This window comes from Astatotilapia calliptera, chromosome 15, assembly GCF_964374335.1.
Source record: "Astatotilapia calliptera chromosome 15, fAstCal68.1, whole genome shotgun sequence".
Lineage (NCBI taxonomy): Eukaryota > Metazoa > Chordata > Actinopteri > Cichliformes > Cichlidae > Astatotilapia > Astatotilapia calliptera.
In genome coordinates, this window is record NC_137436.1 from 17,658,171 (window position 1) to 17,676,300 (window position 18,130).

General features: G+C 39.1%; 2 long non-coding RNA genes across 2 annotated transcripts; both read left to right on the plus strand.

Annotated features, from left to right (window-relative positions):
- Positions 1-7,718: 7,718 nt before the first annotated feature.
- On the plus strand, positions 7,719-8,835 carry LOC113011428 (uncharacterized). Its single transcript, XR_013901616.1, has 2 exons — positions 7,719-7,859; positions 8,650-8,835. It is a non-coding gene; the product is annotated as an uncharacterized LOC113011428 (long non-coding RNA).
- Positions 8,836-12,911: 4,076 nt separating this feature from the next.
- Positions 12,912-13,812, plus strand: LOC145420322 (uncharacterized). Its single transcript, XR_013901617.1, has 2 exons — positions 12,912-13,291; positions 13,372-13,812. It is a non-coding gene; the product is annotated as an uncharacterized LOC145420322 (long non-coding RNA).
- The last annotated feature ends 4,318 nt before the right edge of the window (positions 13,813-18,130 follow it).

An 18,130-nucleotide genomic window follows, 5' to 3' on the forward strand; every position in this document is an offset into this window, starting at 1 on the left:
AGATCACTTTAATTGGTTTTGGAAAGATTTACCTCCCTTGTTTTGGAATACCTGAGTAGTGACCAGAGATGGGCCGTAACGCGTAATCCGATTACTTTTTTCGAGTAACGAGTAAAGGGATTTCTATTGCAAAAAAGGTAATTAGATTACTGCTACTTTCCCGTAAGGATGCTGCGTTACTGCGTTACTAAAACCGTGATTTTTTGCGAGTGTCTCATGAAAATGAGGTAAGCGAGTGCGGGAGAGAGTATGACAAAAAAGCACGTTTAAAGCGTGGAAGCACTGACTTTAGTTTGAGTTTGATTCCGTAAAAAGTGACAAAAACATTAGCGTCCACTGTTCGCTGCGTGGGAAGAAAACTTATTTTTACAGCGAAAAAGCCCCTAAACTTCCGAGCAAGCACCAAATACGCTGCTGCTGGAATGTGAAATTCACAGAGAAACTGCCGTATCCTTCCACTGACCGCTGCGGCACACCTGCACCAGGGCAAACCTCCGCCTGCCCCACTCCTGCTATACAGGTGAAAATAGAGCAACAGGACCACTGAGTCTTTGATTTTATTTATTTTCTGCTGTGTTTTACGTGCATCTATTTGAAAGAGTGAGATGTAAACACAAAAAAATATTTTATTTTATGTGCTGGAATGTGCAGAAAATAGGTTTAAATGTTAAACAAATTTCTTCCAGTCAGAGAATGGTGCATATAATTTAATGTTTGCTTGATGCATAAAGTTAAAAGATTAAAACTAATATAAAAAGTTTCAAAAAGAGACTTTTCCATTTGATTACATTGTATATGATGGATTATGCAGAAAAAGTAGAATTGGGCTGAAAGATCTATCACTTTATCACCTATTTAGGGGATAAATCATGTTTTAAAAAGTAACTAAGTAACTAATCACTTTGAAAATAAGTAATCAGTAAAGTAACCGGATTACTTTTTTCAGGAAGAAAATCAGTAATTAATTACTGATTACTTTTTTCAAGTAACTTGACCAACACTGGTAGTGACTGAGTGATCCACCGTTCAGACAAATTCCTCAGCCAGTGTAAGAAAACCGAGCAAGCACTTTGCCTGTTTGTTCGTTTCCATCAGGGAGCCATCACTTGAATTTGGCCAGTTAATCTTTGATCCTTGGAAATTCAATATCGTGAATTTACTCAGCCCTTTACAGGTTTGGACAGAGAGTCCTGCCTGCAGATTTTATATACAGAGGCTCCACTGCCAGATGATGCAAGACGGTGACCAGAAGCCAACCACAAAACTGGCTGGCTGGCCCCGATAGGATTACATCACGTTGCCTGGCGATCTGTGGATCAGCTCGTGATGCTGAGGGAATCAAAGAGGGTTCAAAATCTCAATGCAAACGTCTGAGCCTTGAGTTTAGCTTTCCCGGTATTAGTGGCTCAATTCAACTAATGCTGAAAGTATCACATAAACTCTGATATTGCTGTCATTTGTTAACAAAACAGTTGCTTCTGGAGTTCTAAGTATAAATAAAACAAAATATCAAAAAATAAATTAAAAAAACAATAACATACCCAAAGACATGTGCAGAGAGTTGTATAATGTTTTTTGCCTTTCATTCCAACACTAATGACAAATACTTTCAGACCTGCCAATTGTGTGTGTGGCTTTTTAAAATATATATAATTCTCATATTTAATACACACATTGCTTATATTTAGCATCATTTTTGATACTTGGCAAATTAAAATAATAATGATCAAAACCACATTGGATCTTCAAGGCAGGAATGTTGGAGACACACAAGGTCTAGTCTTTAACAGACATATCTGACTTCAGTTTGGTAATAACTACTGCACTTAGTTTACAGATATTCTCACAGGAAGCCAATAACAATTTTAGATGATCATCTAAAATCAAACCAAAAAAAGGTAAGCATTAAACTTCAAAATATTTAAACGAGTTAAACAGGGAAGTACTGATCTATGTTTGTGCTTCTGGGATGGCTCTGTCAAGTTGAAACTTTAACCTCACAGCCGTGACTAAGCCCAAACAGTCAGTACTCGTACTTTCTCATGAAAAACTAACAGTAAACTCTGATGTAAAAGGGGAAAAACAATATCATATTTTCTATAATTTTCCTTACAGTTTACTCTGGTGTGTCCTCGTGCTTTTTAGGGTGGGAAGCTGCAAAACGCAAACAAACTGTGGAATCTGGTGTGGAGGAATGCGAAGGTGTTCCCAACAGTCTCTCTGATCCTTTCCAATTTGCATAAACCAATATTTGCATTTTTTTTTTTTAAATCTAATGCATCATATGAATGATGTGTGCTAGTTCAACATGAATAGACACTCAAAGGAGTTTCATTTTTCCTCTCCCTCTCAATTTATAACTAAACTTGGGTTTAGGAAGTCTATTTAATTTATTCAGTTTAGCATAAGTGTTATGGTTATGCAACAAGTGGTCGCACAAGGTGGCAAAGAACAGTTAGTTACACTGGATTGGACATGCTTTTTTCTTTCAGAACTGCCCTGGCATAGATTCAACAAGGCACTGGAAACATTTCTTTGTTTCGTATTGACATGATAGAGTCACAATAACAGCAGATTTATCAGTAAATTTCCTGTTTCACCACAGGTCCCAAAGGTACTCTGTTAGACTGAGATCTGGTGACTGTGGAGATGATTTAAGTACAGTGAACTCAGTGTCATGTTCAAGAAAAGCATTTACTCAAAAAAGTAAAGCCTTGAGGCATAGTACATTACTTACCCATCAGAAGATGAGTGTCCAGAGTATGACAGGAAAACATTCCCTACACCAATACACCACCAACAGCAGCCTGAGCCTTTGATACAAAGCATGATGGAGCCTGGAGTCATGTTGTTTTCCACCACATTCTAGATGTCTCAGCTGAATTTAAGATTCAGACCAGGCAATGTGTTTCCAGTAATTTTATACCATGTGAAGTGTAGCCTCAGTTTCCTTTTCTTAGCTGGCATGATCGGCACCTGGTGTGGTCTTATGCTGCTGTATAAGCAGCATAAGACCACAATTAATATTGGCATTTGAGAACTTATTGAAGAACTGACTAATACACTAAACTAAATAGAGTAAAAAATATTACAATAGGCCCCTACGGGCGGAAAAACTATCAAATAATTTTGGTTTTAAATGTATTATTTATTACAGTTTGGTGTGTCTGTATTATTGCCACTATCTTCTTTCCCCAGTGTTCAAGGCTCCTTTTTTTTGTTAAAAAAGTTCATAAACATGTTATTTCTGTGGTTAGTTGGTAGTATATCATCTCCACATAGAAACTTTAAATTGAGCTTTATGTTTTTTATGAGTCTTGTTTTTCATTGCCTGACAGGCACCTTTACGCAATACAAAGCCAATAGAGAGCTGTGATTTTTTTTGCCCTCCAGAACTCCATTCTAACCCCTACTGGCTCAATTATGATATATGACCCTCTAAAATCTACTAAAAAATACATCTCTCAGTCTGTGTTTCTCTCTTTGGCAATGTTCCTAAACCAGCCTGCTTGATATCAACAAAATAACCTTTTCTCTGCATTATAAATGGATACAATCATCTTGGTGTTACAGCAAACCACTAAACTTGAATGCTTGTACGTGAAAACTACTAAACACTATTGTGTATGTGTGATCACCTAAGAGGTTTAATTCTTTAATAAGCGACTTTTGTAAACACAGGTTGACTAACTGATTGAAGGTAAGCACTTCAAATTGGTAAATAAGGAAGCTTATTAAAGCAGAGCAGATTCGCCAACAGAGTAAGAGGATTAGACTTGCAGATAGAAGATGATGAGGCAGATGTCATCTCAAAGACTTCTTCAGTGGGCTAGCCTCCTTCATGTGATCCATATAAGTATCATTTAACATTTGGTTCATGCTACTTTAAAAAGAAATGAGACAGGATGTTGTTTTGGTGGATTATGGTACAGATTGAAGAACTGTGCATTAAGGAACCTAAGCTAAAAAGAGTCTTAATTAAAAATGTCAGCATCCTCGTGCTATGTTTCAAAGCCGACAACACAGCTAACACAATCTGTGCAAATACATGCCATAGCTGTATTAACAAGACATAGTGTCTTAACCTTTATTAACACAACATCAGTGGTCCATTTTCCAAACTCCCTTTATCCAAATCTGAACAAGCATCCACAGCGGCCTCACCGCGCAACCCACAGGAGCCAAGCTATTTACTGCCAGACACCACAAGAAACCTCCACTGGTTAAAGCTGTTTTAACAGCACATACACTATATTACGTAGGTGGTTTTAATGTTGTGGCTTATCTGTGTATATTTTATTCAGTCAGCCTGACATTCTGTTAATGTTAGCTGATTTGTTGTTGAGATTTGGGGTTATTTTGTTTTGTTTTATGCTAACCAGTAGCGTCTCGTGTACTCTCAAAATGGAAGCGGCTGTGGTTGTTTGTGGGCCTGCTGTCTTTCAAACTGATCAAAGAAATGTGTTGACCCAAGGGTTGTTTGCTCATTAAGTCAACTTGCAGCAGCATCTGTATTGATCTCAGCCACCCTTGTTGCAATTTTTTTAGTTGCTATTGAAACCAATGCAGCTTTGTTGTAAGCTAGTAAGTTAGCTTTATTACAAATAAAATACATCAATCTCAGTTTGTACCTGCTAAGATCTGACTGGTCACTTCACGTCTGTTGAAATCACAGATGTGAGTAACCTGGACGTGTGCAGCTTTCAGCACTTTGACAAATCCTGGCTTCAGCAGCCAGGTGGCTCGGTCTACCACCTTCATATTTCCAGCATCATGTGGCCTCTTTTGTCAGTTACATCATGTTTAATCATAAAAAAAGGTCAGCCTTTCATCAACTTCTGGTCATGAGTTGATAACATGTACAGTCGGCATTCCTCTGGGCCTTACCTAGGTAATGTGATCCTGTGACTCCAAAGATCCCCGCTTCATGAATGTCCCTGATTAAGTCATGTGTGTTTCAAAACCCAAAGATCCATCGGGCGCGAGAAACATGAGCTCTGCCTCTCTGATCAAAGCTGTGATAATTCACTCCCAGGGTCTTATCAGTGCAACACTCGCATCTTTTTGAACAGGAACGTAATTGTTAGTGTTGCTTGTCTGACTTGGCACACTTAAATAACGACTGGGGTCTTGTTTGTGCAAGAACATGTGTTTTCTATGCACGTGTGCAAGAAGGAAACAATAAGGGACTGTTTGTGGCAAAATTACACTGTCAAACAATCTTAAGCCAGTTAAAGAAAAATTCAAATTATTGTAATTAAAGGAATCACTTGCAAGTAGTCCTGACTGCACACGAAGGAATTTGTGGAAACAAACTCTTGATCTCATCTACTTAACTAAAGACATACAACAAATCTTAAAACAGGTGTAGTGCTGCTGGAAAAAGTCTACACTTGGCCCAACTTCAGCATTTTTCTTCTAATGAAATGGAAATCCATGGAGTTGTTGATCGAGAGTAAGAAGAAACCCTCTTTCATGGGTCGGTAAATTCCAAAAAAAATTTCCTCACTGGAATTTTTTTAGAATAGCTCTAAACATTCAGTTGAATCACAAATAACTCTGGTAATCAAGTAACTATGGATTTCACAAAATTTCCACCAGGTTGCATAAGGTTGCAGCCTACACGATATGTAATTTCAAGACAGCCTCTAAACAACAGAGGAGGAAATGCAGCCTTTCAGCAAGCCTAAGTCTGGACTTCCATTAGAGAGTTATTCCCATACAGCTTATGACAAAATTTGATCCGAAGTGATTGATGGCCCTAATCACGACCTTTTGACCTCCCGCCCCTCCCCTCCGTGGGAAACCCCCCGCGTGACGAATCGTATCCGGAGAAGGGGGGGCGAACCCCCCGCGTGACGAATTATATCCCGAGAAAGGGGGGCGAACCCCGGAAGCGCGCCATCTGTTGCTAACCGTAACGAATTGCACCCCGAGAAAGGAGGGGTGAACCCGGAAGCGCGTCATCTGTTGTTGGGGGAAAAAAAAGTTTTTAGAGGGAGGGGGAAAACCTCCGGAAGCGCGTCATCTGTTGTTGGGAAAAAAAGTTTTTAGAGGGAGGGGGAAACCTCCGGAAGCGCGCCATCTGTTGGAGGGGAATAAAAAAGCAGAGAGAGGAGTCCGTCACAATTTCTAAGGCACAGACACAAGATGGATTTCCTTCTGCAGCCCCGCAGCGGTCCTGTGTCCGATGAGATCTGCTCTCCCAAAGAAGAAGGTTTTGAATATGACATATTCAAATACAGCATATTTACTATGGAAGGCATCGATCCGGACCTTATGACCCTACCGGAAATACTCCGGAAGTGTCTAGTCATTTTCAGACCTGTTGCGTCATGTTCCCTAAGCACAGCGGTGATGCAGCAGCTGATTCTGTGATGTATAGAGAGACAGAGCGGATGTAATTTTACTTTCTTAAGCTGCACCGGCGTTTGTAATGGAAATAAAGAGTGACTTCCTGTAGAGATTTCAATAGTAATTTTATTTTCCTATAATACAGACGCAGTAAAAAAAAACAAAAAAAAAAAACCTTTAAGATACACCATAGCTTGTGATGAAAAGAAGAACTTTCTATCCGCTTGTAACCTACAGGCTGCCTATGTGTAAAAAAACGGATAACTATCCCTTAGTGAATACTACTTTTCCTTTTGAGGGACTGAAAAAACAAACCAGCGACAGGCGATCTTGTTTCACACACACACACACACACACACACACACACACACACACACACACACACACACACACACACACACACACACACACACCCCCCGCGGGGCAAGGAGGAGTTTTTTTCTTCATTACTTTTTACAATAAGTTTTCTCAATAGATAGAAAATGATGACGCTGAGGAGTCAACATCCGATATTATCATTGCTTGTAACCCGGTTTCTTACATCTCCCCATAAAACAAGTCTTAGCGAGGAAAAAAAGCTCATATTCGAATAAGTTTATTCCCCTCTGTGGGAAAGTTTTTTTCTCAGAGTCAACCATGAGGCGGGTTTTGTCAACAGCAAGAACAAAGCCAGACAACTGTTGCCCATAAGGTAAAACAAATATCCGCCTCTAAGACGTATTTTACCGTTGCAGAATGTGGAAAACAGACAGCGTTCACAAGTAGGCATTCAAAAAAAAGGAAATTGGATACCCCAACTCTCCCGACTGCACACACACACACACACACACACACACACACACACACACACACACACACACACACACACACACACACACACGCTTGCATAGATAAACTCTGAATATAGTAGTGGGACTTCAGCTGTTTATGTAACTTACTATCTTAAGACTTTTGTGTCTACAATAATTAGTTTCCTTGGAACCAGATCCCTACCTGTTAATAATTCTCCACTGTACCCATGGTTCAGAAAATTACAGTCAGCCTGCCAGGGACACGTCACTCAGAGAGCTTTTAGAAACATGAGAGGCATCCATACATTTAGAGCACGGGCCTGTTATCAGAAAAAAGTACAAGCCGGAGTTGAATGGTGTTCAGTTTCACCTTCCTTCCTGTTGCTCTATGACGTAGTTTGAAACAGAAACCACAAGTGAGTCAGTCTCGGGTCGAGGTTAGGATTTCCAAAATCAGAGTTCACACACATGTAGCTCTTGATCATATATGTTCATATGTTAACAGTCTTTTTCTTCCCCTTCTTTATTTCTGCGGGAGTCAGGTGGCAGGAGCTCTGTGGAGGTATTTCATCTCCAAAGGCATTGAGTATCTGGACACTGTGTTTTTCATCCTGAGGAAAAAATTTAACCAGGTCACCTTCCTGCACGTCTACCATCATTGCTCCATGTTCACGCTCTGGTGGATTGGCATCAAGTGGGTGGCAGGAGGACAGTGTGAGTAGCTTACAACACAGCAGACATCAGCTATATGATATATATATGAATTTATCAGCATTGCTGTTGATAAAGCCTTCACCGGCTCTGTAGTTTTGTGGTTTATACTGGGTGAGGGCTGGGAAGAGACACAAATGCCTTGATGGATGCTTCAGGAAGCTAAACCAAACATGTGGAGCTACTTGTCTATAAACCTTTTATTCACTACTGGTTAATGTATTCATTATTGTTGTTTGTTGAGCTTATTTTTATTTTTTTTTAATAATATGCATCTGCATATTAACAGCCATGCTAGCAACTCTGTAAAGGTATACCACAGGCAGAGGAGCACTTTGAGCTAAGTGCTAATGCCAACAAGGCAACATGTTGAGAGTAATAGCATTTAATCGCTGAAGTTTACTATTGGGTACAATGTTTATCATGTTCACAGTATGTATTTAGCATGATAACACGCTATCACTTGCTAATTAGTAAACACAGGTGCAGCTATATGTATATTTGCAAGTAGATGATTGTGACTGAGAGTAAACTGAGTCTGAACACTGATGAGGAAGCTAGATGACAAATTTCACTGAAACCCACAAGCATAGTATCGTCATATGTAGCTTGGATAGTTTAATCTGGATTCATGGGCCCCTGGACCTACACTTGTTTGTATCTCCCACCCCCCTCAACTATTGTCTTTTTATTGGATACAGACAGCAGGAGTTCAGAGCAACTCAGTTTAAGATTTTTTTTTAACTATAGTAAGCAGAACAAAATTAAAAACTTATTGTTTCTTCTACTGCAGCATTCTTTGGTGCACATATGAATGCGATGATCCATGTCCTGATGTACCTGTATTACGGTCTTGCCTCCTGTGGACCTAAGATCCAAAAGTACCTGTGGTGGAAGAAGTATCTGACAATTATCCAGATGGTAGGTTGATTTCCAGGGTGGCTGATTTTGAAATTAAATATACTGATTGTAGGGATCATTTGACTGAAAATCGTTCTTCTTGCTATGAAAGAACGGTGAAAACACAATATGGTGCAAAAGCATAACTCTTATTCTCTCTTTGGGGCTCAGATTCAGTTCCATGTCACCATCGGTCACACGGCCTTGTCTCTCTATCTCTAAAGACAGAGCACATATCTGAACCACTGGAACACAGAGGTAAGAGAAATCTGTGGAGATACATGCGAAGGATTAAACTATAAATTAGTTAATATTAGATTATTTCTGCCAAGAAAAATGTTGCCTGAGTTGATGTAGCAGTAATCTTGTTTGCGTTGGCCATGTTTCTTTTGATTTGTGTTACCTTACCTGCTTTTCTTTCATACTCTCTTTAGGTAATAAAGCCACATCTTTACCATGAAGCTACCTTTGGCTCTGGTGTTTGCACTCACCCTCCCCATCATCAGGGCTCAGGTTCCCCACTGGGGCCCGTGTCCAGAGCCTGCTGTTCAACCCCCCGTCAGCCTTAAACAGGTACCAGTGACGATGCAGACTGTGCAGAATATGCTGAACACATTAGGCGTGAATGTCATGAGATACTTCTTCTCTCGCACAGTTTGAAAAGGAAAAAGCTGACACCACAAACATTATCAGAGATTTCTGTTAAACGAGAATTTATTAATATAAATATTGTTTTCATGTGAAAAAATAATTTAATTTATTAAAAGTACTTTTTATTTATATAGTTTATAATATATTATTTTTTTTTTCAGCATTTCAGCATAATCTTTGTTGTAAGTCAACTCAGTACCCAAAGTATTGTGTAAGTAAAGCTTTTCAGTACCTTTAATAGCATAGAAATGTGCATACATTAGTACAATAACTGAATAAATGAAGACAGACTTTTTCCCAGAGGGGAAACTTGGCAAAACATTGTGTTTAATTACTTCCTCAGCTGGTGTAGAGTAGGTTTTTATAAAACACATACCATATATCAGAGTATGTAGATTTATTCATAGTCTGCCGACCCCCTCTTCTTCTTCTCTGTGTTGGTGTTGTTGTTCGTGTGCGTGTGTGTGCGTGTGTGTGTGCGTGCCTTAGAAGTCAATTAATACATTAGCCATACTTAAAAAACATCTGAATTTCATTTAGAACTGAGATTCTAAGTTGTAAGCAGAAATCTTATGCACAGCCAGAAACATGTTTCCCCACTTTCACAATGCTGAGGTGTCAAATCCACAACCCCCAACAAATGGTTTGTTACACGCGGGTGTGAAGGGCAAGCTTTACTTACACAGCCTCACACACAGTAGATTTTTAAAGTTTTTTGGGTACAGGGGTTTAGCCACAGATGCAACATCCACTTTTGATAAAGATCCCTCCACCTGTTTATTTCTTAAGAAATTAAGCATCTTTTATTAAGCTCTTATTTATAATTGTCTACACAATAATAGACACCGTGTGCTCTGTGACATTATAGTCTTCTACTGCTGCTTCCATCGGTTTGCATTTTAAACTCCCAGCCTTTCAGTTTGTTATGAACGACTTTATATCACAAAATGTTAGAAATATAAAGTGATCCATGCGACTTTTTAATTTTTTTTATTTTATTTATTTTTTTATTTTCTGTTTGATGGAAGGACTTAAGACACGAGTTATTTAAACAATTCTAAATGACAGTGTGATGGCCATAGCACTTTATGCGGGTCAAATGTGTTAAGGATAATGTTTATCAATGTAAAATTGCAAAGAACTTGTGGATAGATTATAACATTTTGTAAACAGTTACCTCAGAAGCTGTACTGGTAGATCTATGTATGTAAGGTAAAACTATCCACAGTACTTCCACTTAAGTAGCTAAACACATAAAGTCACCCTTACCAATAATCCGCTGCTCCTTGAAAAAGTAGCGCAAACAGACAACTGACTGAGCAATGATAAGTAGAGCTACCCGAGGCCGAGACTCAAGCAGAAGAAATTAAAAGTTGTTGTTTTTGTGGCTCGAAAAATTAAAGAAAGTATGTTTAATAATTCAACAAGACCCGCACCTTCAACACATGTACATTCAAATTTTGGAACAGGCTCAACATTGCTGCTGTTCAATAGTTTTTATCCGTTTGAAAAAGTCATTTTACGGCTTTAATGTTTCCAGCTGATAAGGAGAATGAGTGCGTTTCAAATGTGCGTCCAAAGGCTTTAAACATCTGCTTTGTCTGTAACGACAGTATCAAACTACAGAGCATTGTTTTTACTAAAATTCAACATTTTCCGATGAAAATTTGGCTACTTTTTTTTTTTTTTCTTTACTGTAACACGCACCTCAATGCCATTTTTAGGATATTCTTGGTGATCACATTTTTTCATATTCATGCTTTTGGCACTGAGGGTATCTAATACGCATGTTGTCGCTGTGTTTGTACTACCAGCTGTGAGGGCTCTGCTTTTGCTTTGAGCAGTCTGTTTTTATTTTGTCTCGTGAGTGTGTGTGTTTTTCAAACGAGATCCTCGTCAGTTTGATTTTGTTACCACAAACTTTGTGTGAAGTTCACAACAGAGGTAAAGAGATTTAAACACCCCAGTTTAAGGAGGCAGGCAGGGGTTGAACCAGCTGCACAGGGCTGGTGAAGCAGAGAGTGTCCAGGGAGATGTGCAACAGAAGCAGAGGGAACATTTTACAAGATGATAAATGGCAGATTTAGATGATTAAGGATTTGTCGACAAGATTAAAAGACACGTCCGTCAGAGTTCAACAACATTACAGTTTGATTAAATAAAAAAGTTTTTAAACTACACAAGGTTCATTTTCTCCTCTGATAGTAATCATATTAAACATGTCAAGAAAGAAAGAGTATAAAGAAAATAGTAAATGTGTGTCTAATTAAACTCTTCCTGTGAGCCTTATATCATCCTTTAAAATATGTTTGGTGTTACAAACTTGAAGAAGCACGGAAAAGATCATCAGACATTAATCTAATCAGTTTTCAGCCTTCATTCATATTGAAAAGTTGAAATCTTCCCTGCTAGACCCAAGTGCAGCGTTTAACACCGTCGGCCAGAACATTTTATTACAGCTATTATTAAATGGAGAGTCCTCTTCACACACTGAGGTTAATTATGAAGCTCCACAGGCTTCTGTGCAAAGACCAGATTTGTTTACATTATACGTGCTTTAGAAGACATAGCATACATTTTCACTGCTATGCATAAGATACCCGCTTTTATTGGTTAAACTGCCGGGATGTCTTAGACACATAATGAGCTTTAATTTTCTGCTTCTAAGTTCAGATAGAACTGAGGTTATTGTAACGGGGCGTAAAAATCTTAGAAACACTGTGGCTAAGATCCTTACTCTGGACGGCATCGCCTTGAGCCGCCTGTTGTAGTGATTTGGCACATTATAGGTAAAATTGAAACATACAATCCCATAGCACAACATCAACATTTATTTATATACAAAAATAAAAATGCTTTTTCAGAAAAGAATTGTAACTTCACAATTCATCACCGATTATGTGGGTACATTTTTTTTTTTTTTTTTAAATGCACTATATGTAGAATACATTGTTTGGTAAAATGCTGGTTACACGTTCTAAGAATGAAAAAATCAGTCTTTCAGAGAAAAAATTAGCAGCCTCCTTTGTAAAACTCTGCGACCAACCGTAGCTGTCTGATTTTCACCATGTCCAACCCTACCAGATTGTGGTATGCCTCGGCTATGGCGTCAAAGACTTTCCTTTCCGATTTCAGTTCGCGCAAGAGAGTTTCCGCCACCATGCAGACTTTGACGTCGTCCATTTTGATGTGGCGAGCAATCAGCAGCCGTTGAATGGATGGAATGAAACGAGGGGTGAGGAGTCTTTTTCTGATGCTGTAATAATTTTCAGCGTAAAAGTCATCCTCCAACACTCGCAAACACTCATGCTGTTTCTGGAGGGGTTGATCGGCCATACAATCGTTGCATGTGTCAGTGAGGTACTTGTTGATTACGAGGTTGACAAGATGATACACCGCGGTTTTCACGGTATCGATGAACAAAGAAGATGCCCAACCGTCAAGCTCGTCCTCTTGCTGCTGCTTTTCCAAGGGGCGATAGTAACCGGACGTGTCAGGTAGTGATGGGACGTTCTGTATCGAGGCTTCGGAGCGTGTGTCGAGTAATGGAGGGGGCGTTTCCGCGAAGCGCGTATCGAGGCTTGCTTCATTTATGGGAGGAGCTGAAAATGATGACGTCCGAAGCCTCGCTGCCCGGCTGTACCACGTGACTGGTTCATGAAGTGGTTCGAACTTTGCCGCGAGATATGACAGCGATATAAACCCCTCAGACTTCATTCAAAAATGTGGGTGTTTGATGGAGAGTTGCGGTTAGTGAGAGTTTGGAGACAGTTTGGAGGTTTATGAGAGTGAGGAGAGAAAGTCAGGAGAGAATGGAGCCAGCTAAGAAGAGGAGGATGTCCTCCCCTGTGTGGGAACATTTTGATCTTATTCCTCCCAACAAGGTATTTCTACAGAAGATGTATTTTCATGATACTGATGGTGCAATACAATTTATGTTGAGCTGTCTTGACTTTTGTACAAGGTGAAGTGTTTGCTATGTGCCAGGGAGCTGGGATATAACAACAACACCTCATCCATGCTTAGGCACTACAGAGCTTTGCATGAGAATAAGGGGGACACCGATCGTGGAGCAAGACCAGGTGAGCCATCAAATGCAATGATAATATAGGATGCAGTAATGTTACTAAATGATATAACAATATTATACAACTGTTATAAGTTACGTGTGTGATATTTATATTTGTGCTTTGTCTTTATTGTCTTTCCTCAGGAGAACAATCTCAAATAGATGAAGACCTGGTCAGCATGGTGATTGAGGACTCCCAGCTATTTAGCATTGTGGAGGACAAAGGATTCAAAAGATTTGTTAAATCATTAAATCCCAGCTATGTTCTCCCCACTAAAAAGGACGTAAAAGCAGTGAAAATTTAGTTTTTACAGAATAAAATGTGAACAGGCAGGACTGAGGCTCAAAGCCTCAGTGTGTAGCTGTCCATACCTCAACGTTACAAAAGCACAACCACTGTCCACACCCCAACCACACCTCACCTCACAGTAAATGATCATTTCCATTTCAAGCATTTCCAAATAATCATTTCCCATACTGCCACTATAAATATACACAGTATACTGCATCACTACAATATACATGTTTTACACACTCCTTTTGTTGTTGACATTTACAGGCTGTGTGCAAAATGCCACACTCTTCAAATTCATGCCAGCTATTATTTTTACGTCCAGTAGGTGTCCTACTAGAGCAAATGAAGCTTCATGAAGCTTCGCGTTGGGGTGAACCAATTGGATGAAAAGCTTCAGTGCTTCATGGGGCTTCATCTGCCCATCACTAGTGTCAGGTAATATTGTCCCCTCGTCCGCAGAACTTTCCTCCTCCTCCGCAGGGTGGCGCAGGGCTGTAGAGGCCATACTTCTCTCTGTTTTTGAGCTAAAAAAAAAAAAAAAAAAGGTTTGAAGGAATGAGACAGCGGTCTTCTTTTTAAATAACAGAAGAGGGCGTGGTCTGGAAGTGGGTTGATCTTAAAGGGTGCGGGTAGGTGTGGCAGCTATTTTCAAAAACCGAAGAGTCGGCCACTGCGTCTCTAGCAGCTGTAACTTTGGAAAAGAACGGTAATTCCCATCTGTTGGGCTTGAAATTCTCCATGAAAATGGCATCTTCCAGCCCTTCTGCTCAATCAACCATCAGAGTGACAGAACTTGGTACATATTTGGTACTTGGTACCAGGGATACTGAGCAATCTTTAGTCTCTGAAGATCCAGCCACGAACCCTACATTTGAAGATTGGAGTGAAGTGTCAGAGTGGAGCACACCCCCCTCACCACCACAGCTGTGGACGATGGACATTGACAACGAGGAAGATTTTTTGTATTTCGGCGACTCTCCCGACATTGATGAGGTAGACTGGACATGGCCACCCTTCCAAGGCCCCGAGAGATTACCGGAACAGCTATGGGATAATGATGAGGACTTACCCTATGTAACCACATAATCGGTGATGAATTGTGAAGTTACAATTCTTTTCTGAAAAAGCATTTTTATTTTTGTATATAAATAAATGTTGATGTTGTGCTATGGGATTGTATGTTTCAATTTTACTTATAATGTGCCAAATCACTACAACAGGCGGCTCAAGGCGATGCCGTCCAGAGTAAGGATCTTAGCCACAGTGTTTCTAAGATTTTTACGCCCCGTTACAATAACCTCAGTTCTATCTGAACTTAGAAGCAGAAAATTAAAGCTCATTATGTGTCTAAGACATCCCGGCAGTTTAACCAATAAAAGCGGGTATCTTATGCATAGCAGTGAAAATGTATGCTATGTCTTCTAAAGCACGTATAATGTAAACAAATCTGGTCTTTGCACAGAAGCCTGTGGAGCTTCATAATTAACCTCAGTGTGTGAAGAGGACTCTCCATTTAATAATAGCTGTAATAAAATGTTCTGGCCGACGGTGTTAAACGCTGCACTTGGGTCTAGCAGGGAAGATTTCAACTTTTCAATATGAATGAAGGCTGAAAACTGATTAGATTAATGTCTGATGATCTTTTCCGTGCTTCTTCAAGTTTGTAACACCAAACATATTTTAAAGGATGATATAAGGCTCACAGGAAGAGTTTAATTAGACACACATTTACTATTTTCTTTATACTCTTTCTTTCTTGACATGTTTAATATGATTACTATCAGAGGAGAAAATGAACCTTGTGTAGTTTAAAAACTTTTTTATTTAATCAAACTGTAATGTTGTTGAACTCTGACGGACGTGTCTTTTAATCTTGTCGACAAATCCTTAATCATCTAAATCTGCCATTTATCATCTTGTAAAATGTTCCCTCTGCTTCTGTTGCACATCTCCCTGGACACTCTCTGCTTCACCAGCCCTGTGCAGCTGGTTCAACCCCTGCCTGCCTCCTTAAACTGGGGTGTTTAAATCTCTTTACCTCTGTTGTGAACTTCACACAAAGTTTGTGGTAACAAAATCAAACTGACGAGGATCTCGTTTGAAAAACACACACACTCACGAGACAAAATAAAAACAGACTGCTCAAAGCAAAAGCAGAGCCCTCACAGCTGGTAGTACAAACACAGCGACAACATGCGTATTAGATACCCTCAGTGCCAAAAGCATGAATATGAAAAAATGTGATCACCAAGAATATCCTAAAAATGGCATTGAGGTGCGTGTTACAGTAAAGAAAAAAAAAAAAAGTAGCCAAATTTTCATCGGAAAATGTTGAATTTTAGTAAAAACAATGCTCTGTAGTTTGATACTGTCGTTACAGACAAAGCAGATGTTTAAAGCCTTTGGACGCACATTTGAAACGCACTCATTCTCCTTATCAGCTGGAAACATTAAAGCCGTAAAATGACTTTTTCAAACGGATAAAAACTATTGAACAGCAGCAATGTTGAGCCTGTTCCAAAATTTGAATGTACATGTGTTGAAGGTGCGGGTCTTGTTGAATTATTAAACATACTTTCTTTAATTTTTCGAGCCACAAAAACAACAACTTTTAATTTCTTCTGCTTGAGTCTCGGCCTCGGGTAGCTCTACTTATCATTGCTCAGTCAGTTGTCTGTTTGCGCTACTTTTTCAAGGAGCAGCGGATTATTGGTAAGGGTGACTTTATGTGTTTAGCTACTTAAGTGGAAGTACTGTGGATAGTTTTACCTTACATACATAGATCTACCAGTACAGCTTCTGAGGTAACTGTTTACAAAATGTTATAATCTATCCACAAGTTCTTTGCAATTTTACATTGATAAACATTATCCTTAACACATTTGACCCGCATAAAGTGCTATGGCCATCACACTGTCATTTAGAATTGTTTAAATAACTCGTGTCTTAAGTCCTTCCATCAAACAGAAAATAAAAAAATAAATAAAATAAAAAAAATTAAAAAGTCGCATGGATCACTTTATATTTCTAACATTTTGTGATATAAAGTCGTTCATAACAAACTGAAAGGCTGGGAGTTTAAAATGCAAACCGATGGAAGCAGCAGTAGAAGACTATAATGTCACAGAGCACACGGTGTCTATTATTGTGTAGACAATTATAAATAAGAGCTTAATAAAAGATGCTTAATTTCTTAAGAAATAAACAGGTGGAGGGATCTTTATCAAAAGTGGATGTTGCATCTGTGGCTAAACCCCTGTACCCAAAAAACTTTAAAAATCTACTGTGTGTGAGGCTGTGTAAGTAAAGCTTGCCCTTCACACCCGCGTGTAACAAACCATTTGTTGGGGGTTGTGGATTTGACACCTCAGCATTGTGAAAGTGGGGAAACATGTTTCTGGCTGTGCATAAGATTTCTGCTTACAACTTAGAATCTCAGTTCTAAATGAAATTCAGATGTTTTTTAAGTATGGCTAATGTATTAATTGACTTCTAAGGCACGCACACACACACGCACACACACGCACACGAACAACAACACCAACACAGAGAAGAAGAAGAGGGGGTCGGCAGACTATGAATAAATCTACATACTCTGATATATGGTATGTGTTTTATAAAAACCTACTCTACACCAGCTGAGGAAGTAATTAAACACAATGTTTTGCCAAGTTTCCCCTCTGGGAAAAAGTCTGTCTTCATTTATTCAGTTATTGTACTAATGTATGCACATTTCTATGCTATTAAAGGTACTGAAAAGCTTTACTTACACAATACTTTGGGTACTGAGTTGACTTACAACAAAGATTATGCTGAAATGCTGAAAAAAAAAATAATATATTATAAACTATATAAATAAAAAGTACTTTTAATAAATTAAATTATTTTTTCACATGAAAACAATATTTATATTAATAAATTCTCGTTTAACAGAAATCTCTGATAATGTTTGTGGTGTCAGCTTTTTCCTTTTCAAACTGTGCGAGAGAAGAAGTATCTCATGACATTCACGCCTAATGTGTTCAGCATATTCTGCACAGTCTGCATCGTCACTGGTACCTGTTTAAGGCTGACGGGGGGTTGAACAGCAGGCTCTGGACACGGGCCCCAGTGGGGAACCTGAGCCCTGATGATGGGGAGGGTGAGTGCAAACACCAGAGCCAAAGGTAGCTTCATGGTAAAGATGTGGCTTTATTACCTAAAGAGAGTATGAAAGAAAAGCAGGTAAGGTAACACAAATCAAAAGAAACATGGCCAACGCAAACAAGATTACTGCTACATCAACTCAGGCAACATTTTTCTTGGCAGAAATAATCTAATATTAACTAATTTATAGTTTAATCCTTCGCATGTATCTCC